This window comes from Stenella coeruleoalba, assembly GCF_951394435.1.
Source record: "Stenella coeruleoalba genome assembly, chromosome: 17".
NCBI classification, from domain to species: domain Eukaryota; kingdom Metazoa; phylum Chordata; class Mammalia; order Artiodactyla; family Delphinidae; genus Stenella; species Stenella coeruleoalba.
In genome coordinates this window covers 15,685,634-15,712,210 of record NC_137163.1, presented here as the reverse complement: position 1 = coordinate 15,712,210, position 26,577 = coordinate 15,685,634, and the positions used below count along the sequence as shown (strand labels likewise).

Here is a 26,577-nt window from a genome sequence, read left to right as displayed (position 1 = left end):
GCAGCGAGCACCCCGGTCCTGGCCATCTCCTGTTTCTTTCTCCTCCGCATCTCCATCCCAGGATCCTAGTGCCGAAATGAAAGTTGAACCCCCCTTTGCTTTGTTCTGCCTTTAATACTGAGTATCTCTTCTTTGTAGGTCTTGACGCCCCGTCTGCTCTCAGAGTCAAAGTGTAAAAAGATTCCCAGGATGTAAGCAATATGGGACTGGTGAGTGACCCGTGTGTTTGGCGGAGGTCGGGGCCTCAGCTGGATTTCAGGAAGGGAAGGGAGATGAATGGAAGGGGCAGGGGCGGCTGAGCTCTTGCACCCCTGAAACGGTTTCCCTCCAGATGCAGCTGGAAACAGTGCACAGTGCAGAGAATCCAGGTGCGAATCCCTTGGAATCCACTGGGTCCCTGCCCGTCCCTCCCCAGAAGCAAAGGGAGAACGCAGGTGGCTGTGCCGACCTCTCTTTGCTCAGATGACAACAACTCAGGCTCCCCATCCGGAGGGTTCATGCTGGGAATTGTTCTCTAACCCGGTAACCAGGGTTAGGGACATATGCTTGGACTAGAGAGGGAACTACCAGGCTCACACCAGTTTGTAAACCATAGCCCTGAGGAGACACGAGTAAAAGGAGGCGAGAACGCCACCTTTGCACCTTTGAACGGCTGTCACTGGCAAGAGGGCAGCTATCGACTCAGCCTAAGGAGAAATTCCTAACAAGAGGTTGGCAACGGTAAAATCGACGTCCGTTAGAGGTAGTGAGTTCCCTGTCGCTGGCAGAATTCAAGCACAGGTTGGAGAAGCATGGATGGGAAATGTTGAAGTGGGGAGGGGTTTTGACAGGGTAGTGTTTTCTTGTTTGTTTGTTTGTTTTTGCGGTACCCGGGCCTCTCACTGCTGTGGCCTCTCCCATTGCGGAGCACAGGCTCCGCGGCCGTGGCTCACGGGCCCAGCTGCTCCGCGGCACGTGGGATCTTCCCAGACCGGGGCACGAACCCGTGTCCCCTGCATCGGCAGGCGGACTCCCAACCACTGCGCCACCAGGGAAGCCCCAGGGTAGTGTTTTACAGACTGTTCTGTGATGACTAAGAATCCCGGAGGGGCATGAGGATGAGGGAGAGAGTTTAGGGAGAGTGAATGAGGGGAACTTGTGAGCTCACACACACACTCTCGGCGCTGCCTGTTTTATGGGGCAGGGTGCTGCCTTCAAACAGTTTAGAAGCTACTGGATGAGACGGTCTATCCTCAGACCTGTTGTCCATTGGCCAGCTGTACCTGAGCTTATGCCAGACGTCCACACATCACACTTGTGACCCCAAACACCTGATCTATGTGAAGGGGTGGGCAACTCTCCAAGCATGGCAGGGGCTCTGACCAGAGGCTCGAGGGAGCTCTCCCCCATACTAGGACCACCAAAAGAGTTGCCAGTGAGTCGCGCTTTCAAGAGACTTACCCGGGATCCCGACCACACAGACCAGAAGGGAAGGCACAGGGTTGGGGTGGGGGGGATGCCGCGGCAGGACTCCCCGAACCCCCAGACTGTGGGAGGACGGTGAGCATGGCTTCCCCAAGGGCGCTGGGCTCCTTTGGTAGGACCACATTCTCCAGTGACCAAAACCTGGCCCAGTGAACGTGAGAGGAGTCATACCGCAGATGCCGGTGGCGAAATTGCCCAGGGGAGACACCCATTGCAAGGGAGAGGGTCTGAAGGTCTGAATAATGAGCACGGGGGCTTCCTTTGTGCTTTGTAACTGGGTCTTCTTCCCCCGGGCCTGGGTCAACTGCAGCACAAAATGTGTATCGAGGGCAAGGCGCTGTGGGAGGCCAGAGATGGGGTTTTTCTTTAAGAAACTGAAGCCTGGACGAGAATCGAGTTTGACAGTCATTGTGCAGAGGCTGTACGTTCAGCTGAGTCCTGCGTGCTATGCGGTGGGCGGACGGGTGGGAGAGGAAGGGGAGGGGGCTGAACAGGAGCTTCAGCTGTGACTCGATGCTTCCTTGGCAAGTGTTCAAGCATGAGCTGGGCTTTGAGGATGGAGGCTGTGTCCTTGATTCAAAGGACCTGGCATATAGTAGGTGCTCAAGAAGTGATTGTCGAATGACTAAAAGGGAAAGTGAAGAGGTGGCAGCTCGGGAGGCCACGTCTGTGGTTAAGAGCAGGGCCCCTGGAGTCAGACGGCAGGGTTCAAATCCTGCCTCTTCCGCTAGCTGTGGGGCCTCAGGCAAGTCGCCCACCTCTCTATGCCTCAGTCTCCCCATCTGCAAAATGGGCGTCATGATAGTACCTACTGCATAAGGGGGCTGTGAGGAGTCCATGAACTGATTCATGCAAAGCCGCTTGGTCCTGTGCCAGCACATCGTAAGTGCTCAATAAACATTAGCCCTTGTTCTCATTCTAGATGTGGGGCATGACCCCAGATTAAGGTTCAGTGTTGGGACGGGAAATAGCAACATACGTGGGAGGACAGAGCACTGGACGGGGAGTCAGAAGCCCTGGCTTAGCTGCAGGGAGGGGATGAGGAAAGTGATCACTCCCCCTGAGCTCACTCTACAGCCGAGATGCTGCAAGAAGGCGGTCAAGGGCAGCTCCATTTTTCCTGCTCTCCCTCTGGTGGTCCCAGCACTGGTTCAAAGGCAGGGGCAGCTCAGCCCTTTATTACTAGCTGGGGGCCTCATGGTGAGTGGTTTGACTTCTCAGGACCTCTCTTTCTCCCAATAAATGAGAAAACAATGCGGGCGTCCTTCCCTCGCAGAAGTGAAAAGCACAGGTAGGAGGGTCTGTCGGTACAGATGGAAAATCGTTTAAGACTTGAGCTTGGGTAGCCCACTCTGGAGTCTCACAGTCAATGTCGGTTCCCAATCCCTTCTCCAGTGAGGCCTGGCTGTCTCAAGACAGATTCTCAAAACGATGCTTCACTTCGCAAAAGGCACCGTTCACCACCCAGCATTTGTAGCATCTTTCAAATGAAATGGCGTTTGCATGAAGCACTTGTCAGGGTCACATTTCTTGCATCAGTGGTAGACCTGGGACCATGGAACAGGCTTACTCGGGGGCGTACCTTTTGCCTCTCCTGCCCGTCGCCCTGTGATCCTAGCTGGAATGTAATACGATGGTTGTTTAAGCCAAAACTGTTCATGGCGTAGGCACAGCCCCTATGCCTATGGGGATCCTAAAAACTGTCACTCATATCAGTCTCCTTCTCCCTGTGTACCCCCTAACATCTGCCAAGCGACCCCAACTTCGGTTCTACCTTTAGTGGGAAGGGGACAGGGATGAGGCAGGGAACAGCTTCCAAGGCAAAGCGGTCAGAGAGAAGAGGTCCCAATTCCTGGCTCCGTCAGCCATTTGGCATCTCTCAGCTTCTGTTCCACCTCTGTTCCCATGAGGCGACGGGGCTAGGTCAGGGCTGGCAAATAGATTTCATCTCCCGCTCATTCTGATCAATTGGTCATGGCTGCCAGGGGCACTGTGTGGAGAAGGATTCTGAGGTATACCCAGGAAAGAGTGTGCTGTAATGGATTAGTGATGTCTGCTGGGGAGCAATAAGGAGGACTTAGCACATGTGCTACCTTTTGGCATCTGAGACAAAGCAATTTCCAAGGCCCCGCCTGCTCTCACACTTCGTGCTTCTACCTAGCAGCCTTGTTTTACATCAGAGAGGCAAAGCACAGCAAAACCTCATTAATCTGGACCACTTTGGTACCAAGCCAAGTGAGTGAAAAGTCTTAATCTGAGGGTGTCTTCTGCATGCAGGTGAGCTCTATTATCCTTCAGTACACGGAGTCAGCTCAGCCCAGCTAGCTGACAGGTGGGGAGGGGAGGCAGGGGCCTCAGTGGTCTGTGCTTGCATGTCTGACCGTATGACTGAACGCACCTGACCTGTACTTCTAGGGCACTTGCTCTGTTTATGAGCTTAGGATGGATACCAACGAAACTCTCACAAAAGCAGGACGTTTTCTGAAGTAGCAAATCATTCCGTGGGCAGCTTTGCTTCTATTTCAAATTGCCAAGGGCTCTGAATTAGAGAGACTTCACCGCACTAGCTGGGAATAAGCTGTGTTTCCAGAATTATATGCAGAAGATGAGACAAAGTAATTCAGAACTAGGTTTCCCCTGAGTTTCCCGATCTGTAAAATGGGGATATAATATACCTCACAGGGCTCTGCAGGAGAGCAAATGAGATAAAACGTGGAAGAGACCTAGCAGAAGATCTTGTTCACAAAATATGGTCAAAAGATGCTGTTTCTTCTCCCCTTCTGTCACTTCCCATCCATAATCACCCTGAAAGAAGGGCTTTCTTCTTATAATACGAGAAAAATGAAGCTACAGATTGTTTTAATAGTACCGTACTTTCAAATGACTCCTGTTCGTTTTTCAGAGGCTCATTTTCCATTGTCGATGATTCTCCAATAGGAAAGGTCCACTTAAACCTTCAACTTGAGTTACTCTACTCTCGGTCTTCTGCAGGGAGTAGCTGATGCCCCAAGGGTCCCAACATGCATGCGCACGAGTGTCTTGGTAGGGGATGTCTCTGGAGGGGACTGAACCCCACAGTGACTAGACCACGTCTTCCCTTCAGCTCAGCAAGTGTCAACACCCGAATTCACTCCCACTGCAGGGAGAGTGCGGACAGCCAAGGTGGTTGAACGCCAAGTTGGCACCAGCTGAATTTGAGTGGGAGCGTGTCTAAAGGATGGGCTTTACCTGTTCAAAAGGGGGAAGACGTTTGAACTGGAACTCCTCTTTCAGCCTTAGTTTCTGAGACTCTTCAAGAGAAGGATTCGATTTATACTTAAATAAACATCAAGAGCAGTTAAATCGATATGAAGGGGGGATTGGAACTCACACGCAGTGGGAAGAGCAGAGCCTCTGGTCACAGAAGCCGAGGGCGGGGGGAGGGCCTGCAAGCCCAGGTGGCTCATTGGGACTCCTGGGTTGTTGGCCCAGAGCTGGCTTCTCAGGGGGCACCAGGCAAGTGCACGCCCGTTATTCTGGCCACCTTGAGCATCTGTCCCCAGTCTTCTCCAGCCCCTGGCCTGGTGAGCTGGGTCAGATAACCTCATGCTTCTCTTCTGTCCTCTCTCCAAGGCCTAGAGCAGAACGGCTCCCCTGCCTAAGCAGGAGCCCTGCCAGAGAAGGCGTGGCCAGTGGTCACCCTGCTGTCCCACCGGCAGGGGAAAGCGGAACGGGGCCCATCCTGCCCTCCCATCCTTCCCACTGAGGCTCCACATCCTGGTGCCGGGACCCTGTCCTGGTCCCTCGCTTCATCCTTGTCTGGCCTCAGACTCCTAGCTCCTGAAGATGGAGCTGAGGGGACCGTGGACCAGGGGGAAGCCTTGGGGTTAGAAGGCATAGGCGCGCCTGGGGAGCTGGCCTCTGGAGACCTGGGCAGGCAGGGGCGTCACATCACTCCAAACTCAGCAGGTGCCACAGTTCCCCAAGGCCCTTGTCTCTTCTCTGGGCTCCCACAGAGGGTACTGTCTACACCACCCAGCATGAGGCGGCATGACAGAGCACTTAAATCCATGCACTCTGGTGCCAGACTGGCTCCGTTAGAATCCCAGCCGTACCTTTGCTAGCCCTGTGATCTCGACCAAGTTATTTAACGTCTCTGTGCCTCAGTTTCCTCATCTTCAAAATGCGCCACTGGATAGGGTAGTTATGACGACTACTGAGCTTATGAAACATGCTTAGAGCAGCGCCTGGCACTGAGTAGAGGTGTTAGTAAAACAAGATCTGTAGGTAAAGCAATGCAGAAGTCAGTGTGTCACATGATCGCCCGATTGACACCAAGACAGTCAGTTTCCTACCCACAGAAATGAAGTCCCTCATTCGACCTGTGGGTTCAGGGAGGCTTTCAGCTAGACCCTGAGGGAAGGGAAGGATTTCTGCAGAAGGGGAGGAAGGGGCAGCCTGGGCAGAGGTGCCAAGGGAGAGGAAGACGTGCGGAGGGTGTCGGGAAGCCTGCTGTGGCTGGAGCAGAGAGAGCCTGGCTGGGGAGCATGTGGCAGTTGAGATGGGCAAGCTTGGCTGAGTGAAACCGCTCGGCTGAGTTCCCGAATGCCATGCTCAGGACTGGACTGTTTGCAGGAAGCAATAAGCAACTTTCAGAAGTTTTTTGGTTTTTGGGTTTTTTTTCATCTTTATTGGAGTACAATTGCTTTACAATAGTGTGTTAGTTTCTGCTTTATAACAAAGTGAATCAGCTATACATATACATGTGTTCCCATATCTCTTCCCTCTTGCGTCTCCCTCCCTCCCACCCTCCCTATCCCACCCCTCTAGGTGGTCACAAAGCACCGAGCTGATCTCCCTGTGCTATGCGGCTGCTTCCCACTAGCTATCTCTTTTACGTTTGGTAGTGTCTATATGTCCGTGCCACTCTCTCAAACCAAGCGACGCAGCCTTGGGTTTAGAAGCTTGACATGGTCACAGTGCAGCGGGTAGGCTGCAGATAAGAGAGATCAAAGACAAGGCAGCAGTAAGGGGGCAGCTGCAGAGAGATGACCCTGGAGACAGGGTGTGGCCTCCTAAACTGAGGCAGTCACAGCAGGGGTGAGAGTGGGGGTCGCTGAGGAGTACGGGTTCAGAGAAAGCATTGACTGGACTTGAACATGAAAAGTGAGGAAAGAGGGGTCAAGAGCGAGCCCCAGTCTCCCGGCTTGGGAATCTAAGAGAGTGATCCCGTTAACCAGGTAGTGCACAGGTAGGGAAAAAGTAGCATATGTCGCAGAAGGTACTGGGGACGTGGCACTGGGCACACCGGTGGGATGCCCGGGGCCTGGGAGACAATACAGAGCAGTGGTTGAACAAGTGGTCTCAGGAGTCCACATGGCTTGAATTGAAATCCTGGGGGTCCTTTAACGTTCCTAAGTCTCAGTTTCTTCATCTGTATAATGGGGATTATGCAGCTATTAGCTGCCCGAGAGGGTCATTCCGGTCAGTACGTGTAAAGTGTTAAGCACTGTGCCTGGCACAGAGGGAGTGCTCAATACATGTGACCCGGAATTACGTTAGTATTAGTGCTGATAGTAATTCTAGGATTAGTGTTTGTATCATCGTCCTAGTGGGAATGTCCAGCACGGGCCTGGAACACAGAAGCCAGCTCAGGTCGGGATGGATTAATTCAGCAGAGTCATCCTTATATAGGTCAGTGATTATCTGTCAACCTGGCCAGTGTATGCTTGGGGGAGGAAAAGGCGAGCATGACCTGGGCTCTTTTCGAATCGTATCAACTTCCCCGACTGTGACATAACCCCACCTCACCTTTGCTGCCCTATGAAAATTCAAGGAGGGAGGGCAGGCGTCACCGTCACCCAAGGACGTGTGTCACATCCCTCAGGCCTACTGGGACAGAATAAGGATGGACGGACAGCGGATGAAGGAGATAGGGGAGGCCATGGGGGCATTGCGCTCTCTCGGGGACAGCTCAGAGCCAGAGGACAGAACCCTGGGACACCATCAACATGCAAGAGGCAAGACCAGGAGAAACAGCCTAACCAGGAAAGCAAGTCACAACCGTCCCCTGTGCCATAAATGTGGAAATCCCTCAGCCCTAATGGACTAGACATGAAGACTCCGCCGTAGGCCGTTGGTTCTCCCACAGACCCAGGTGCAAGTTCAAGCCACATTCCCGTTCAGTAGCCCATGAGGGGCTCTTCACTCCCTCTTCCGCCAGCAGCAGTAGACTTGACATCTCTGAGCTAAGCAGGAGAAGTGAGAGATGGCAGCCCACTCTCCCCTACCGACGTCCATCCAACGATTTGCCCTAGGGGGCTTCCCTCGCGGTCCAGTGGTTAAGACTCCGAGCTTCCACTGCAGGGGGCACCGGTTCGATCCCTGGTCGGGGAATCAAGACCCCGCATGCCTCGCAGTGGGGGCAGATAAATAAATAAATAAATCCAATGTTTTAAATTTTAAAAAATAAAAATTTGACCTAAGTACCCACTCCTAAAGCCCACTCCACGTTACTCCAGAGCCCAAAGTGTATGGGCCAAGGAAAGGATAACACCTGAAACTAGTAGGGAACTGTACCTAAGTGGATACTGGATTGTATTAGTCAGACTTTTAGGTACAAAATAAAGATCTAATTCATATTGACGTAAGTGTAAAACAAAAAAGCAGCTCGTGTAATTGAAAAGTCTGAGCTGGTCTGGCTTCGAGCCCAGCTGGATCTAAACAGTGCTGGTGGGTGTGGTTTTTCTCCATCTCCTGCCTCAACTTTCTCCTACGCAGGCTTTACCAAGGCATGTGTCCCCCACTGACCCAGCCCCTTCTCTCTGCAGCCCCCTCAGAAAGAGGGTGTTGCTTCTGTCGTCACCCTAAAAATTGCCCTGGAATTGAGAGGGTCAGGCCTCCTGTCCATCCCTAAGCTAAGGGTTGCTGGCTGAGGAGCGTGCAGAGAAGGCCTCCTCCTCCAGACTGTGTGGGATGCCACGCTCGCTTCCGGTGGCTCTCCCAACCCTGGAGAGTCCTCTCGTGTGTAGGACAAACAGTATATTAGTTTCCTATTCCTGTTGCTGCTGTAACACGTGCCTTAGTGCCTTGAACCACACACATTTATCATCTTACAGTTCTGGAGGTCAGAAATCTGCAATGCATCTCACTGAGCTAAAATCAAGATGCCAACAAGTTGCATTACTATCTGGAGGCTCAAAGGGAAAATCTGTTTCATTGAATTTCCAGCTTCCAGAAGCTTTCCGAATTCCTTAGCTCATGGGCCCTTCTACCTGCAAGGCCAGCAGTGGCCAGTTGAGTTCTTCTCGGGCCGTATCACTCTGATGGCGGCTCTTCTGCCTCTCCCTTCCATCTCTAACTTAGCTCTTGTGATTACATCATGCCTACCCAGATAATCCAGGATTATCTATTTTAAGGTCATCTGATTTGCAGTCTTAATTCCATCTGCTACCATAAGTCCTCTTTGCCATTTAAGATGACATATTCACAGGTTCTGCGGTTCAGGGTAAGGGCATCTTTGGGGGCCATTATTCTGCCTGCCACAGTGATTGTTATAATCATCAATTCTAACCTTGATCCAACACTGACCGTGTGCAAAGCCATTTGCTAAGTCCTTTACGTGCCTTTAACTCATTTCATCCCCATAACCACCCAGAGGGAGGTATAGCAGATCTCTCCATCTTACCGTTGAGGAAACTGAGGCACCGAAAAGTTAATCACTTCCAAGGTCATAGATGCAGTAACAGTAGAGTTGAGGCTGGACTGCAGACCTGCTAGACCCCAAAGTCTGGCTCTTAACCAGGAGGTCAGCTGATGGAGGATGTCGGGAGTCTCAGAATAACAGAAAATAGAGATTCTTTCCTACAATAGTCAAGGAAGATGGGGTGGTGGGGAGGTTGTCTGGTGCCAGACCCCCTGGGTTTATGTCCCAGCTCTGTCCCTTACTAGTGATGTGACCTTGGCCAGGTCACCCACTTCCGTCTGCCCCCCTTTCCTGGACAATGACATGAGCATTACAAGGCTGTCGTGAATCACTGTGGCTGGTTTTATTTTGATTTTTAAAGTCAGACAAATTCTTGGACCCCAATTTTTCTTTTCTATGTAGCTTCAACCTACTTTTAGTGGGGGAAAAAAGAAATACCCATGTCTACATCTCCCTTTACTTTGCTTTCGTTTTTTCCTCTATTTCCTCATAAGGCAGCATGGCAGGGACCGGCCAACCAGGCCTATCTCTGAGTAGCCTGGGAGCTAAGAATGGCTTTATAATTTTAAAGGATTGTTTAAAAAAAACCAACAACAACGACAGTATGTGACAGAGACTGCATGTGACCCACCAGGCCTAAAATATTTACTATCTGTCCCTTTCCAGGAAAAGTTTGCTGACCACAGAAAGAACATGGGTAGTAAGAGTAAAGCAGACCTGGGTCTGGGTCCTGCACTGGCTGGTCAGGGCCCCATTAGACCTTTAGACCTTGAAAGCATGGTGAGGCCTTCCCTCGGAGGGGAGGGGCGTTTTCATAACCCGCCTCTGCAGCAGCAGTGCCCATAGCAATAGCAGAGGAGGTGCTCAGGGTTTATTGGGCATTTACTCTGGGCCAGCCCTGGGTTAAGAGCCTCATCTCCTTGAATCCCCGCACCAGCCCTCTGAGGGACGCACACTATGAACGCCTGTGATGTCTGGGGCAACAGAAGCTGCTTGGGGGAGCAGGTCGCCGAGTCGCAGTGACACAGGGGAAGGAGACAGAGTGGGGACTTGAACCCAGGCGGTCCGGGTCTACACTCTTCCACGCTGCTTCCCTGTCGTTGCCATCAGCTCTCCTTTCAGGCAAAGCCCTCCTCCATTTACTCTCCTCACCTCTTTCTCCCAGCTCTCTGGCAAAATTCCTTTCCACTGCAAAAGAGAAACTGAAAACTGGAAGAGCTGTGAGAGACAGCTCAGACTCGAACGTCTCAAGTTTTGTTTACAGCATCCATCCATCATCCATCCATCTGTCCGTCACCCACCCATCTATCCATCAAGCAAACACAGCGCAGCCCCAGGAACTCACAAGCACCCACGTCTTTGACAGTGACAACTGGGGTAAACCCCAAGCCTTTGGGTCTTCCAAATCCACTGTCACGGGGAGGTGCCCAGAGAAGCTCATTAAATAGCACCGAGCATTTGATTAACATGCTGCAATTCGGGCAGCACCAGACTATTTCAGCACCCCTCCCCCACCCGGTTACCATGACGACACTATTTTAACAAACAGCTCCTTAATATTTAATGAAAATTACACTCCTGACAGGCAATCAGAAGAGCAACCACACTACAAAGCACTTAGAGGACATTTTTGCACAAAGCCATCAGTTCCCCCTGATCCCCATGTGCCATCCGTTGCCAGAAAATGCGAGCGTTCTGCGGGCTGGGAGCCAGCGTGATGCCAGGCCTCCGTTACCCGCAGCAATTGAGGGTTGTCGCTTCCTTTTATTTATTTATGTATTTATTTATTTATTTATTTTTATTTTATTTTTGGCTGCGTTGGGTCTTCGTTGCTGCACACGGGCTTTCTCTAGTTCTGGCGAGCAGTGGCTACTCTTCCTTGCGGTGCGTGGGCTTCACATTGCAGTGGCTTCTTTCGTTGCGGAGCACGGGCTCTAGGTGCATAGGCTTCAGTAGTTGTGGCAGGAGGGCTCAGAAGTTGTGGCCCATGGGCTTAGTAGCTCCGCGGCATGTGGGATCTTCCCGGACCAGGGCTTGAACCCGTGTCCCCTGCATTGGCAGGCGGATCCCTAACCACTGACCCACCAGGGAAGTCCCAAGGGTTGTCACTTCTTTCATGCAGAATGTTAACAACGGTTCCGCGTGGTCGGGGTAGCCTGATAGCATTATTAAATGCTCCTTTGTACCCAGATCTACTAATTTCACTGCCGCACGCCTGAGGCTGCTGCAAGCCTTGTTTGCTTCCTGAGTCTTGAATCGAGCTGGGCTGTGGGACAGTGTGCGAAGTGCCCAGAACGTGTGTGCGCTGGGGTGAGAAAGAGCTCGTTTCCTCGTCAAGGCGCCATCTGGTCCCACCCGATCGATTCAGTAACAGGCAGGTGCAGGGATCGATCGGAGGACCCAGTCCTCTGCCCTCAAAAGGGTCAATGCTGAGAGAGGAAAGACGAGAACATTCTGTAGCAACCTCTACCACTGTGATGGGCCAGCTATATGCTGAGCACAAGGGAGGCACAAATTAATTACCCATTGCAGATCCCCATGGGGAAAGATGGATAAATAACTATAATAAACTGGGGAGAGTGCTATCATGGTGATCTTTTAGCTGTGTGCCCTTGGGTAAATTACTTAACCTCTCTGTGCCTCAGTTTTCTCATCCATAAATTGGAGATAACACTACCTATATGAAAACCTAACTGTTGTTGTGAGGTTTTAAGAAAAATGAAATAAACGTATAAAAAGCACTAAAATCGTTCTTAAAATATGCAAAACAGTGGGCACATGGTAAGTATTAAAAAGCTGCTCGCTGGGATTTCAGGTTCCCATGGTACCATGCATACAATTGTCTCTGAAGGGCTTACTATCCCTCAGGCACTAGGCAGTGATGGAGGTACACTATCTCATTTAATCTTCACAGGCAGTCCTGTGAGACAGAGACTCTCATTATTAGTGTCCTCACCTTGCAGATGAGGAGATGGGCCCAGAGGGGTTGGGGAACTAGTTGTGAGGCTAGTAAGAGGGGATTTGAATCCAGTTCGTCTGCATCTGCCACCACCACGAGAAGCACACAGGTGGTGCTGGGACCACAGGTGCCTCCCTGGAGGGCTCTGGGGACAGCTGACTGGGGCAAGTGGCCATGGATGCCCTGAAGGCTCATGGGTCTTCATGGCCAGAGAATGGGAACATTTGGAGGAAAACCACAGCATGGTTGACTACTTAAAAGGCACATTCTTCGCATGGAGTAGGAGCTCATCTTAAATATGACCTGTTGAATTTAAAAATACATTTAATTTTTATTTAAAATAAATGGATTGGCAAGACAGTATGGTACTGGCACAAAAACAGAAACGTAGATCAATGGAACAAGATAGAAAGCCCAGAGATAAACCCACGTACCTATGGTCAACTAACCTATGACAAAGGAGGCGAGGATATGCAATGGAGAAAAGACAGTCTCTTCAATAAGTGGTGCTGGGAAAACTGGACAGCTACATGTAAAAGAATGAAATTAGAACACTCCCTAACACCATACACAAAAGTAAACTCAAAATGGATTAGAGACCTAAATGTAAGACCAGACACTATAAAACTCTCAGAGGAAAACATAGGAAGAGCACTCTTTGACATAAATCACAGCAAGATCTTTTTTGACCCACCTCCTAGAGTAATGGAAATAAAAACAAAAATAAACAAATGGGACCTAATGAAACTTCAAAGCTTTTGCACAGCAAAGGAAACTATAAACCAGATGAAAAGGCAGCCCTCAGAATGGGAGAAAATATTTGCAAATGAATCAATGGACAAAGAATTAATCTCCAAAATATATAAACAGCTCATGCAGCTCAACATTAAAAAAACAAACAACCCAATCCAAAAATGGGCAGAAGACCTAAATAGACACTTTTCCAAAGAAGACATACAGATGGCAAGGAGCACATGAAAAGCTGCTCAACATCACTAATTATTAGAGAAATGCAAATCAAAACTACAGTGAGGTATCACCTCACACCGGTTAGAATGGGCATCATCAGAAAATCTACAAACAATAAATGCTGGAGAGGGTGTGGAGAAAAGGGAACCCTCTTGCACTGTTGGTGGGAATGTAAACTGATACAGCCACTATGGAGAACAGTATGGAGGTTCCTTAAAAAACTAAAAATAGAATTACCATAAGACCCAGCAATCCCACTACTGGGCATATACCCTAAGAAAACCATAATTCAAAAAGAGTCATGTACCACAATGTTCATTGCAGCTCTATTTACAATAGCCAGGACATGGAAGCAACCTACATGCCCATCGACAGACGAATGGATAAAGAAGATGTGGTACATATATACAATGGAATATTACTCAGCCATAAAAAGGAACGAAATTGGGTCATTTGTAGAGACGTGGATGGATCTAGAGACTGTCATATAGAGTGAAGTAAGTCAGAAAGAGAAAAACAAATATCATATGTTAACGCATATATGTGGAACCTAGAAAACTGGTAGAGATGAACTGGTTTGCAGGGCAGAAATAGAGACACAAATGTAGAGAACAAACATATGGACACCAAGGGGGGAAAGCGGCAGGGGATGGTGGTGGTGGTGGTGTGATGAATTGGGCGATTGGGATTGACATGTGTACACTGATGTGTATAAAGTTGATGACTAATAAGGACCTGCTGTATAAAAAAAAAAAATTAAATTTTTTTAAAAAAATAAAATAAATGGATTGGAAAAGAAAGCATGAGACATAAGAGGGAGAGCACAGCTTTTAGAGTTCTCCATTTCCTCGTATCAGGATTTAATTGGAGTAATGTCTGTATCAAGTGTGTATGTATATGGAAAATGAAAACATTTTGTGCTAGTACCTCTAAAAACAAAGAAAGAAAAATGATAGTTTAGGTTGCATAGCAAATTATAATCAAAGCCATAGTGTACTACATTTTTTAATATATATATGTGTGTGTGTATCAGCTATTTATTGCAACAATAGCACTTCATAACAAAGAACCACCAAGCTCACTGGTGAACAACAGGAAGTATTTATTTAGCTTACAATCTGCAGGGTTCAGCCTGTCTGTGTTGGGTTCGCTCATGAACCTGAGGTCAGGCAAGGATCAGTTAAGCGGCTCTGCTGGTCTTGATTGGGCTTACCCTTACCTCTGGGGTTGGCAGGATGCTGGCTGCCCTAAGATGACTTCAGCTGGGATGACAAGGGTGACTTGACAAAACTCCACACGCTGTCACTCTCCAGGTCTTGCCCAGGCATGTTCTCGTGGTAGATGGGCGACAGTATAGGCAGAAAGGTGCCAGTGCTTTTCCAAGCCATGGCTTGCATCCCATCTGCTAACAAACATCCAGTGAGCCAAAGCAAGTCATAGCCAGCGTGGCCGTGGGAAGGCCCTACGAGTTTCTATGTCAAAGAGCATGGATACTAGGCGGGATACAGAATCAGGACCGTTATCACAATCAATCCCACATTTCCCAGAATCCACCTGATGGAACCATCAAGCCATCTAGGAGGAGGAATCCTCAACGACAGATTGGAATAGTCATATAATTTCTTCCGGCACAGAAGCCACAAGATGAACTTGACCTCAAAGTGGGTCCTCAATGCATGGCATTGAAGTCAGCATCTGTGTCTTCAACATCACACCTGCTGCCTGATTCAAGGTGTCTGCAGAGACGTGCAGAACATGGCTGAGGAATGGAGACTGGGTTTGGATGCCTTCTGGTCCTAAGCTGCTTTCCCACACAGCCCTGAGAACTCAGGGTTAGCCATGTGCTTCCCTGCAGAACTTTGTACCCAAGGTTTGCCCTAATGGCAGTCTGCCTAGAAATGTAGGTCAAATGAAAGAAAGGTCTTGTCTAAGGATTTTTTCTTAATTCCACATTTTTTTCATGGTAGCCCAATACCTTGAATTTATTTTGCCCTTGATACTTCCCATAACACTAATGACTAGCATGATTCCCATTTCACAGGTGAGGACACTGAGGTCCAGAGAGCCTAAGTGTGGCAAAGCCAGGTGTACAGCCAACCCTCTCTCTGTCTCCACCCCCACCAATCTGCAACTCAGCCCTGGGGACTGTGTTCAAATCCTGATTCTGCCTCTTGCAGATATGTGGCCTTGGACGTGTCACTTACCGCCTCCGGGACTCTGGAGAGAATTTTACCTCCCTGATAGGGTTTTTATGAGAAGTACATGAGTTTAAAATTAACTAAGATTCTTTTTTTTTAATATCTTTATTGGCGTATAATTGCTTTACAATGGTGTGTTAGTTTCTGCTTTATAACAAAGTGAATCAGCTATACATATACATATATCCCCATTAACTAAGATCCTTGAGTGCTGCCCTACGATCAGAAATTTTCCTCGTGCTCTCATTTAACCCTGAAAACCACACTGAGAAGTAGTACTGTTATTATCCCATCTTTCCAGATGGGATGCTGGGGCTCAGTGACACCGAGTGACCTGCCAAAAGTCGCCCCACGATGGAGCTGAGACTTGGAAGTAGGCTCTGTGTCTCAGGGGCCTGGGCACCTCTGCTTCCCATGAAAAAGTTCAGCAAGGATGCTGTTATTGTCCCTCTGGAACCTTGAGATTGAGCAGTGCACAGGGGAAAACGTACTACAGTCAAATCAAAGGGAAAACCCTGCCACCACCCTAAAAAGTGTCTAAAACAGGGGCTGCCCCAAGCATCTGGTCCATTCAAACAATAGAAACGTTATCTTAGAGAAGCCCTGAGTTCACGCCCCAAGAAACAACAGAAAAAAAAAAACCCTGAACCCAGTGATTCAGAAGCTGTGGCATCATCTAACTCATGGCTGATAAACACCAAATACCTTGCGTGACCAAATTCCTCTGATTCAGATGCAATATCACTGCCAGTTCATTTGCCAGCACGTGGCACGTGAGGTCGCTAAAAGGATCCACGCTGGGCACTCAGGCCCCCCCACCCTTATCCTAACACCTCTCGTATCTACAATATAAAGCTTTCTAAGCACCTTGGCAGCAGAGCCTCCTGGAGGGAGGTTAGAGCAGGGATGAGTGTCTGTGTTCTACAGATAAGAAAACTAAGGCTGGAGCCGTTACATTTTGGCAAAAGAGGTCAAGGTTGACACTGACTAATACTGTTTCTCTGTGCTCAGTGAGAATCTTGGGTACAGATTTCCGTTCCGCCATTTACTGTCTGTGTGACCGTAGGGAAGTTACTTTCCTTCTCTGTGCCTCCGTTTTCTCCTCTGTAAAATGGGGATAATAGTGTTTACCTCTTAGAGTTGTTCTGAGAATTAAATAGTTAATCCATGCCATGTGCTTAGAACAAGGGTACCTGGAATAAATGGGAAGCCTGCGATGAATATTACGTATCGCCATTACTACGTGCATGTTGATTAATCACAACTGGAAATGAAGTGCAGTTTGGTAAATGTAGTTTGGAGACAAAATCCTTAGGGGGCGTGGGAGTGGAGTCACAAAAGGCATCTTGTGTGATGAACACATCTGGGAATCCGTGGGGATAGGTGACTTGCCCAAGGTCATCCTGCTAGTGAGAGGCCATGTGGACAGTAGAAGCCAGTTTCCCTGACCCCAAGATCAGGACCCTTTCTGCTCTTCCACAGTTCCTGAGAAGGGGCTTCTGTTCCATCCCCAAGTCACCCCTTCTACCACTCCATAACTTACCATTAGAAAAGTCCCTGTATTCATACATCTAATGGAAACCTCGCCAGCTCCTTAAACCTTCCAGCCAGCAAATTGAATGGCGCTGTGAACCCAGGTTTGCGTTAACCATGCAAAAAGGAGATAGTTTATATCTAAGAACACTTAATTAAGCACTAGGTTTAATTAAATCAATCACCCTCCCTGCTCCCATATCCCCCTCAAACCAGAAGGCTGTTGAAAGTGAAGTCCCTAACTGGAAGTTCTGATTTTAGCAGTTTCTAATCAGACTCAAAATTGCTACCTTGTTGTCTTAATCTGCCCATGAGATATCAGCCTTCCCTGTGTGATTAATCTTTCCTTTCTTTGGCCACGTTTCAGACATAGACAAGCATTGCACTGCAGCTTATTGTGTGTGGTTATTGTTCCCTGAAAGGAGTGAGTGGAAACAGTAACTTTCCTTGCATAATTCTTCTTTTTTTTTTTCTTTCGCGGTACACAGGCCTCTCACTGTTGTGGCCTCTCCCGTTGTGGAGCACAGGCTCCGGACGCACAGGCTCAGTGGCCATGGCTCACGGGCCCAGCCGCTCCGCAGCATGTGGGATCTTCCCGGACCGGGGCACGAACCCGTGTCCCCTGCATCGGCAGGCGGACTCTCAACCACTGCGCCACCAGGGAAGCCCCACCCCTCTTTTTAATTCCAAAGCCAACAGATGAGCTTTGCACTTTTTTTTTTTTGCAACCGCTGTGACTAAGGTCCTTTGCCTCCACCCTCTAGAATCTTCTTCTTTAATTTATTTAAACATTCTTTCTTCCTTTTTCTGAAGGATAGTGACCTGCCCCAAGTTGTGAAGTAATGAAATACACAAAACTGGATCTTGGGCCCCCCTAGAATTTCTCTCTTCCCTCCCAAGTCCACAGGGACAACTGTGGTGTCTGCCACTTCCTGAAGCCCGCTTCTGCCACCCTGGTCCAGTCCTTGGGACTGGCCAGGTGGGACCTGAACGAAGCCACAGCAGCTCCCATATTGAGGTGTGATGTTGGCCATGCTGAAGCCTGGCCCTCATGGGAGCTGGCGGGGGAGGGGGACTGAGAAAACTCGTGGAATCAGAGGCAAGTAGTGGAAACCAGGGTGCACGCCAATCCAGCAGATCAAGGGAGGCATTAACGCTGCGCCCGGTACCTGTGCTTTTCTTTCTTTCTTTTTTTTTTAACCAAAGTATGGTTGATTTACAATATTGTGTTAGTTTCAGGTGTACAGGGTTTACTGTGTAACCCTGAGATTTTCTGATCCTTACATGTCCAGCTTCTGGTTCTTCCTATTTCCACTTAAAGACACCCCTTCAGCAGCGGAGGCAAGGACCATAGACAGAGCAGTAACAGTACTGAAAAGCTCATAACGAAAATGGGAAGCCGCTGGAGACGGGAGTGATGTGATCTGATTGCGATTTTCCAGCATTGCCCTAAAGCAGCGTAGAATCTGGATTGTTGGAGAACGAATGCCAAAGCAGGAGAGCGGGCGAGAGGCGATGGCAGCTTGGACCAGGGTAGAAAAGTGATGGGAAGGGGTCATATTTGGGTATATTTTGGAGGAAGAGCCGACAGGAGTTGCCGATGCATAAACTGGGGTGAGCAGAAGAGTGGTTTGTTTCCTGTTGTGACTCTGTTGGCGAGATCTTTCTGGCTCACGGAAAAGTCACCGGATTGCAGTCAGGAGACAGGCCTCATCCGTTAGCAGTGTGGTACTTGGCAAGTCAGCGAAAGCTTCATATCATCGAGACGTTGAATTTGTCATTTCTAGAGGAAACATCCAGAGGACAGTCCGCATAGTGACAGCATTTGGCTGTGATGTACGTAAACACACCCAACGAGAGTGAGATACGAGAGACGTTAGGAGGCTGAGGCATCTCCTTACTGCTTAGTAAAGGAAAGGCCCCCTCTTAGGAGGTACAGTTTCACATTGGAGGTTTGGAGTGGCATTGAAAGTTTTCATCATAACAGCCCTGACAATAACAAAATATTTAAAACAGTGGGGGACTTCCCTGGTGGCACAGTGGTTAAGTATCCGCCTGCCAATGCAGGGGACACAGGTTTGAGCCCTGGTCCGGGAAGATCCCACATGGCACGGAGCAACTACACCCGTGCGCCACAACTACTGAGCCTGCGTGCCACAACTACTGAGCCCACGTGCCACAACTCCTGAAGCCCACACGCCTAGAGCCCGTGCTCCGCAACAAGAGAAGCCACTGCAATGAGAAGCCCGCGCACCGCAACGAAGAGTAACCCCCGCTCGCCGCAACTAGAGAAAGCCCGCGCACAGCAATGAAGACCCATTGCAGCCAAAAATTAAATAAATAAATTAATTAATTTAAAAAACAGTGGTTCACAGCAGTGGGAGAAGTCAGGGGCAGCTTTGCCCCCCAGGGGACGTGGGCAATGTCTACAGACATTTTCAGTTATCTCAACTGGAGGGGGGTTGCTACTGGCATCTAGTTGGTGACGGACTTTAGCGTGCTGCTCAACTCCCTACAGCACACAGGACAGCTCCCTCAACAGAGAGTTAGCTGGCCCAAAATGTCAACTCTGCCGAGGCTGAGAAACCCTGATGTTTTTTCCAGTTGGCATACAAAAAAGTAATTTTTTTTCTCATTGTATCTTATTGAAGAATAGTTGATTTACAATGTTGTGTTAGTTTTAGGTGTACAGCAAAGTGATTCAGTATGCATATATATGTGTATATTCTTTTTCAGATTCTTTCCTCTTGTAGGTTATAACAAAATATTGAGTATAGTTCCCTGTGCTATACAGTAGGTCCTTGATTATTATCTATTTTATATATAGTAGCACGTTTATGTTAAGCCCAAATTCCTAATTTATCCCTCTCTCCTTTCCCCTTTGGTAACCATAAGTTTGTTTTCTATGTCTGTGAGCCTATTACTATTTTGTATATAAGTTAATTTGTATCATTTTTTTTTTAGATTCCACATATAAGCGATATCCTATGATATTTGTCTTTCTCTATCTGACTTACGTCACACGGTATGGTAATCTCAGGGTCCATCCGTGTTGCTGCAAGTGGCATTATTTCATTCTTTTTTATGGCTGAGTAGTATTCCCTTGTATATATGTACATCTTCTTTATCCATTCATCTGTCGATGGACATTCAGGTTGCTTCCACGTCTTGGCTGTTGTAAATAGTGCAATGCACAGTGGGGTGCATGTATCTTTTCAAATTATGGGAGAAACCCTCATTTTAAATATAAACCTCCAACATTGGGGGAAATGGTTAACCCTTTTCAGGCCTGTTGCAAAATCCTGTGGTCCAGAGCATTGGCCGCATGGCCTGTGGGGCTCTACTGGTGTCTACACCTGATAAAGGAGTTTCTTGCTCTATGTATTTGAGAGGCATTGATGGTGAGCTGAGTACACATATATTTAGATCAGCATTTCTGAAAGGCTACCAATTTGGGAAACATGTTTCTTTTCATTAAAGTGTACAAAAATGCCATTAATAGTTAAGCAACATGTGCCAAGAACTGGGAACAACCAAGATGCCCTTCAGTAGGGGACGGACAGGCAGTCCACATCCACAGGGCGGGGTGTTATTTCAGCCGCAAAGAAATGAGCTCTCGGGCCAAGCAAAGACATGAAGGAAACGTAAATACATCTTAGCACAAACCACATCCACACGGCGGGGTGTTATTTCAGCCGCAAAGAAATGAGCTCTCGGGCCAAGCAAAGACATGAAGGAAACGTAAATACATCTTAGTAAGCGAAAGGAGCCAGTCCAAAGTGGTCCCGTACTGTGTGATGCCAGCTCTGTCACATTCTGGCAAAGGCACAGCTACAGGGACAATAAACAGGTCAGGGGTCGCCAGGGTTAGCCTGGCGGGAGGGTTGAACGGGTGGAGCACGGGGTTTTTATGGCCGTGACACTCTTCTGTATGAGACTGTGACGGTGGATACGGGTCACCATAGATTTGTCAAAACCCATTAAGGGAACAGCACAAGGCCTGAGCCCTAACGTAAACTGTGGCCTTCGGTTAATGATCAGTTTGGTTGTATCGATATTGGTTCAGTTGTGACACGTGCCACATCAGTGCAAGATGCTAATAGCAGGAGAAACTAGGGGAAGAGAGGTAAGGGGGGATGTGGGAACTCTACTTTCTGCACATTTTTTTCTATAAACCTAAAACTGCCCTAAATATTAATTTTTTAAGTTAAGCTATATGATATAACGGAATTAGCAAAACTATTATATTCTAATAGCTAGCACTTATTGAGTGCTTCCAAAGTGGCAGACACATCATAAATATTTGTTACTGTCATCATTGCAGGCCAGGCTTTAACAAAAGACCCGGGAAGGAAGGACAGCACTCATTAAACAGGGTTTACTCTGGTCCAAGTAGGTACAACATTGAGCCTTACAGATTTAGTCCCCACCACCGCACGAGGAAGAAGTCCTATTATCATCTTCATTTTATAAGACAAGGAAGTGGAGACTCAGAGGTTCAGTCACGTGTGCTGGGTCACAGAGCGTCAGAGGCGAGATGTGAATCAGATCTAATTGGCTGCTAGGGCCATGAACCTGACATTGCACTCTGCCATTGTGCACACCCGTGTGTATGTGTGTGTGTGTATAAGAAGAGAGCAAGATGGGGGTGATTGGTGAGTGTGAGTGGATAGAAAGAAAGAGGAAGAAAAAAATGCATCAAAAATGAAAATACCCCTTCCCCTCTGGTAACAGCTCCTCTGTTCTCTGTAGCTCTGTGTGTGTTTTTGTTGGTCTGCAAGGGGAAGCAGAGAGGGCGAAGTCGGTAAAGGGGATCAGCTGTAGGGTGATGGATGGAAACTAAAGTTTTGGTGGTGAGCACACTGTAGTACGTACAGAAGTGGAAATATAATGTTGTACACCTGAAACCTATATAATGTTATAAACCAATGTTATCTTAATTTTTTAAAAAAGAAAGAAAATACACAAATGAAGGAGAAAGAGAGAAAAAAAGTGGCAGAAGGGGATGGAGGGAGAGGGCAAGGAGCCACGTCCTTGAGCTGGTGGCCTGGGCTCAGGCAGGTTTTCCCAGCGTCCCCTATCCACTCCCCTCTGCCCTGCGTCCGGGGCTCTTCCTGTGGGTGTTGCCACCCTCTGCCCCGCTTGCCCACTAGGGCTCATCACGGGTTAGTGTGCAGCAGTGACGCAGGCTGACCAGTGTTTCCCTCTGGCCCTGGCCAGCCTGAGAGCTGCATCTGAAGCTGGCCTCCCGTCCTGGGTGGTCCTGGATTGCTTCTCTCACCCAAGGTTGCATGGCAGTTCCAAGCCAGCTGCAGGAGCCCCGCCCCCTTCTCCAGAGGCGGCCCCTGTTCAAAAGGGAATATGAGGACCAGACAGCAGCCGTCCCATCCTTAAATGGAGCTGAGCAACCCATGATCCCCAAAAGCCGCCTCTAGCCCCGAAGAGAGTACCTGCTGCATTCAGAGTCCAGAAACAGCCACTTGCCTCCTTTAGAAGGTGCTAGAATGACTTGTCCTGTGCCATCAGTTTCCTGAGGATTCCCGATCAGGTTACTCTGAACTGAACCATGAATCGAAGACCCAGCTGCCCTGCCTAGCATTTCCCCATCCCTTATAAGGTGATGTCATGCATGGGAGGCAAGGTGGCATACCTCTCTCTTAAGCCACTTTCAATTCTGCTTTGTCACCTTTTTATTTTATCCGTCTTAGTTATCTTGACCCCCATCCTCTAGTCACTCACAGAGAAAACCACGTGAGGACCTGGATTTTGTCCTGGTCATTTCCAGTCCCCTCTGTGTCTGGTACAGTGCCTGACGCAGAGTGTGTCCTCAAGAGATGCTTGAATAGCACTGCTTTGAGTAAGTGACAGTCTTGATGGACCACGACGGAAAGTTCAGAGAGGCATTTTTCTGTCCATTCCAGAGGACTTCAGGATGGCCTCTTAATTCGCATATTGTTTTTCAGTCACTGGCATTGATTTCCCCCATCCCTCTCCCCAGGGTCATCACCAAGGAGCTCTATTAAATGACAATTCATGTTGACATGTGTCTCCCTGTTGCCCTCCCCCTCTCTTTAAAGGGGGCACACAGGTGGGGGCAGATTCAAGAGCCACTAGTAATCACATTGTAGGGGAGGTGTGAGCACTGGTGAGGGCATTTGCAATTAAATCAGGTGGAGAAATGCGCTTTCTGAGGAAGGGACACCTTGAGGGTGGTGCTCCTGCAGGGGAGCCGGCTTCTCTTGAGAAGCGCCGCAGGAGATGCTGCGCACAGCACAGGAAGAGGGTGTGGCCGCCGGGATTATTTCCAGCATAATTGGCTTTGCATGGCTCAAGTTTTAGCAATCAATTTCGATAAGCCCTTTTACAGTTGGAATTCATAAACAAATCTGTGTGTCCTCACCCTGTAGGACTTTTTTTCTGCTTCTTTCCCTTGCTTCGTTGTTCATCTCACTAGTACCTAGACTCCTTACGTCTTGGATATGGACCAGATATTTTCACACCTGCTGTGTTCAGGATGCTAGATGTCAAGCGACCGGGGAACGAGGTGGGTGCCCTTTAGGTGCCCACAGCCTAGGAACCAAGCAGTTTTGATATTGTGTGAAAAAATGCTCTGGCCAAGAGAGAGTATTCTGCAGTTTAACCATCAGAACCATCTTTAAAAATCTCCCCTCAGATCCCAGGGAGATCCTCACTCCTCCCACCTGCCAAGCCAGACCCTCCCCAAAGAATAAGCTTTATTAAGAGTTTCAATCAGCTCACTCTTAATTTTTTCTCTCCTGCAATCAGTGAGTCATCAGGCTGCAATTCATTAGGATTACTATTATCATCGGTAAGAGCACAGCTGGGCACTCAGTGTCTCGGCCAGAGCTCTCTGCAGACAGGAGGGACCGATGGCAAATGCGGGGGTGGGGGGGCGGTCCCTCATGCCAGGTCCTGGGATGCCCCCACAGAGGAGGACTCAGGAGGGAGGCAGAAACGCTCACCAGTCTGGATCCAAAGCCCAGTTCCCACAGCCCTTCTCTTCCCCCTGGACTGACTCTAGAACCTTTTTCTACAGCTCTTTGCTATGACCCTTTTTCTTAAAGGTGCAATTTTTATTAAAAGGGATGAGCTCTTCTCTGAGAATTCTTTCACTCCCTACCCTCTTCTCTGGTTTCCTCCCACATCAAATGGGCATAGCCAGACCTATTTCATGGGATTCTTTGGAGGACACAAAAAGATAATGAATATGAATGCCTGTGACACAGTGATGGAGGTGATTGACATGTTTTGAGCACCTGTTCTCCGTTTTATGCACTATGCCTGCAGTGTCTCATTGAATCCCTACAGAAACTCTGTGAAGTGGGGGGATTTGGTTCATTTATCTATTCATGCTAAAAAAAAAAAAAAGCGTTTATTGGGCATCTACTATGGTCGAATATTACGCAGCTGGGGATCCAGCCGTGAACAGGCAAGTTCCCTACTGACAAGGAACTTACGTTCTAGTCGCGGCTGTTATGCCATTTTACAGACTGAGACACCAAGACTCAGAGACATTAAGTCACTTGGCCAAGGTCACAGAGCCACTTGGCTGGCTCTGAAGCCAGTCCCTCCTCTGCTGTAAGCAGCTGCTTCCCCGGGTCTGAGCACAGTGCTACATATGGAGAGAGCTTTGCCATTGTCTGAAGCTTCCCTCCCGCCTCCCCTGGTTTTGTTTGGGGGTTTTTTTTGTTGTTTTTTTTTTAACATCTTTATCGGAGTATAATTGCTTTACAGTGGTGTGTTAGTTTCTGCTGTATAACGATATGAATCAGCCATACATGTATATACATCCCCATATCTCCCCCCTCTTGCGTCTCCCTCCCACCCTCCCTATCCCACCCCTCTAGGTGGTCACAAAGCACGGAGCTGATCTCCCTGTGCTATGCGGCTGCTTCCCACCTGCTACCTGTTTCACACTTGGTAGTGTATATATGTCCATTTAGACTTGATTACACATCATCAAGGAGAGGACGGTGCCTGGGAGTTAGGAGATAATGGGTGTGACCTCAGAGAAGTTGTTTAACCCCTCGAGCCTGTTTCCATGACTGTGAAATGGGGATGAAATTAACAAGGTTGGATGGATTTCCAAACAGCCAGGATGTGGGAACATGCTTCAAAAACTGATGTCCTGAGCTAGCACGACTTATTCCTTGGCACTGTGAGTTATTCCAAAGCCCTCAACAGTTTTGGGAGCCTGGGCTCCTTCTGGTACTGGGCACTGGAGTTTCTTCTGGGTCATGAGGGGCAGTACCGCCTAGTGGTTACGACTGTGGTTAAAATCCCAGCTCTCCACTTCCTAGTTATATCACCTTCAGCAAGTTACTGAAATCACTGTGCCTCAGTGTTGTCACCTGTGAAATGGGGATAATGATAGTACCTACCTCAGAGGGTTGTTACGAGAATTCAGTGATCTTGTCCCGACAGTAACCGCCATGCCTCCGTGCTTCCCAGCACCAAAGCTTTGTTCTTTCCTTCAAAAGCACAGCAAAACCCTGAGATTCTGAGATGTCACTGATTATTACATTTCTTGGTCTCAAAATCAAGTCTAATTGCTTCTGGAAAACATCGTGTCTCACTATTCGGTTTGGGATTTATATCCTTCAGCCTGGGAGGTTTTTGTTTTGTCTGTGTGTTTTTTTCCTTTAATGTGTTTAGAAATTTAATGGAGCAATTTCGTTTCCATTGACTGAAGTAGATTGTTAAAGGAACAAGAAAACTAAAGAACAGGTTCTCATCCCAGGATACAGCCTCACACATGGAGTGATTTTCATGTTTTCCTGACAAAGAACTGAGACTTTGTTTTTCCTTCAAGCTGGTCAGTGGTGAAACCCCCTCTCTCAAACCTGGGTCAACTCTGTTTAACCGAATAGCTGGAAGTGTGGGCCAGGAGATCACCAGTCTGGAGGCAGGGACAAGTCCCATCTGGTGTGCAGAGGACAGCTTGGTTCCTTTTGCCAGCTGTGGGTCCAGATCACTGCAAGGCCACATTTGGGCTTATTTGAGGCCTCAGGTTGTATTGCTCAACCTGGAAACCTAAATTCACGAGGAGAAGTCATGGCCGTCCAGCCTCTTCAAGTGAACAGTGTGTTTCAGGACCATCAAAGGGATATCAGCAAAGCGTACACACTGATTTGTCCACACTGCAAAAACGAGCCACCACCCATTCAGCATCTCCATGCGTGTGACAAGCTTTTCCCAGGCGCTTCGTATAGTCATCACCAGTTGTTATCAGAAACCCATTTCACAGATGAGGAAACTGAAACTCAAGAGAGGTGGAATGACTCGCCCAAGGTTACACAGCTATGAAGTGATCGAGCCAGGTCTTTTTTTCTCCCAAAGCTCTTTTCCTTCTGGTAAACGACCAAAACAATTAAACATAGGGGATGAGAAAACAGTAGAAAAAGCCTCAGGGACAGTGGGTGATGGCAGTGGAGGTGGTATCAATGGAAATGTAGCTGTTCGTCATGATAGTGGTGATGTTTGCGCTCTTCACTTTCAGAAAAGGATCTAAGAACTGATGAACAGATACATAGTCAACTCTGTTTAAAAGAGTGAAGTTTTTAGGCGTGAATTCCCAGTGTCAAAGGCAGAACTGAGCCCGATCAACATGCTTCTGGATTTTCTTCCCTCCCTACCCTCATGCATCCACAAGCTTCACACTATAGGATGGTTTTTGCTTCTAGTCCAAAAAGGACCAAGTTAACCCAATCTTTCCCACCCACAGAAAAATGAGAGCAGCTAGTACTTCT

The 26,577-nt window shown here is 48.4% G+C and overlaps 1 protein-coding gene across 3 annotated transcripts in view; it reads left to right on the top strand.

The window, feature by feature from the left end:
- The window catches only part of ZHX2 (zinc fingers and homeoboxes 2), a 172,368-nt gene that overhangs the window by 74,219 nt on the left and 71,572 nt on the right, over positions 1–26,577 (top strand). For 2 of the 3 annotated variants that reach the window (XM_079901873.1, XM_079901871.1), the window contains one exon: positions 139–209. The exons of the other annotated variant lie outside the window; for it this stretch is intronic. The gene's annotated coding sequence lies outside the window, so the exon portion shown is untranslated. The remainder of the gene's footprint in view (positions 1–138; positions 210–26,577) is intronic. 3 annotated transcript variants of the gene reach the window in all.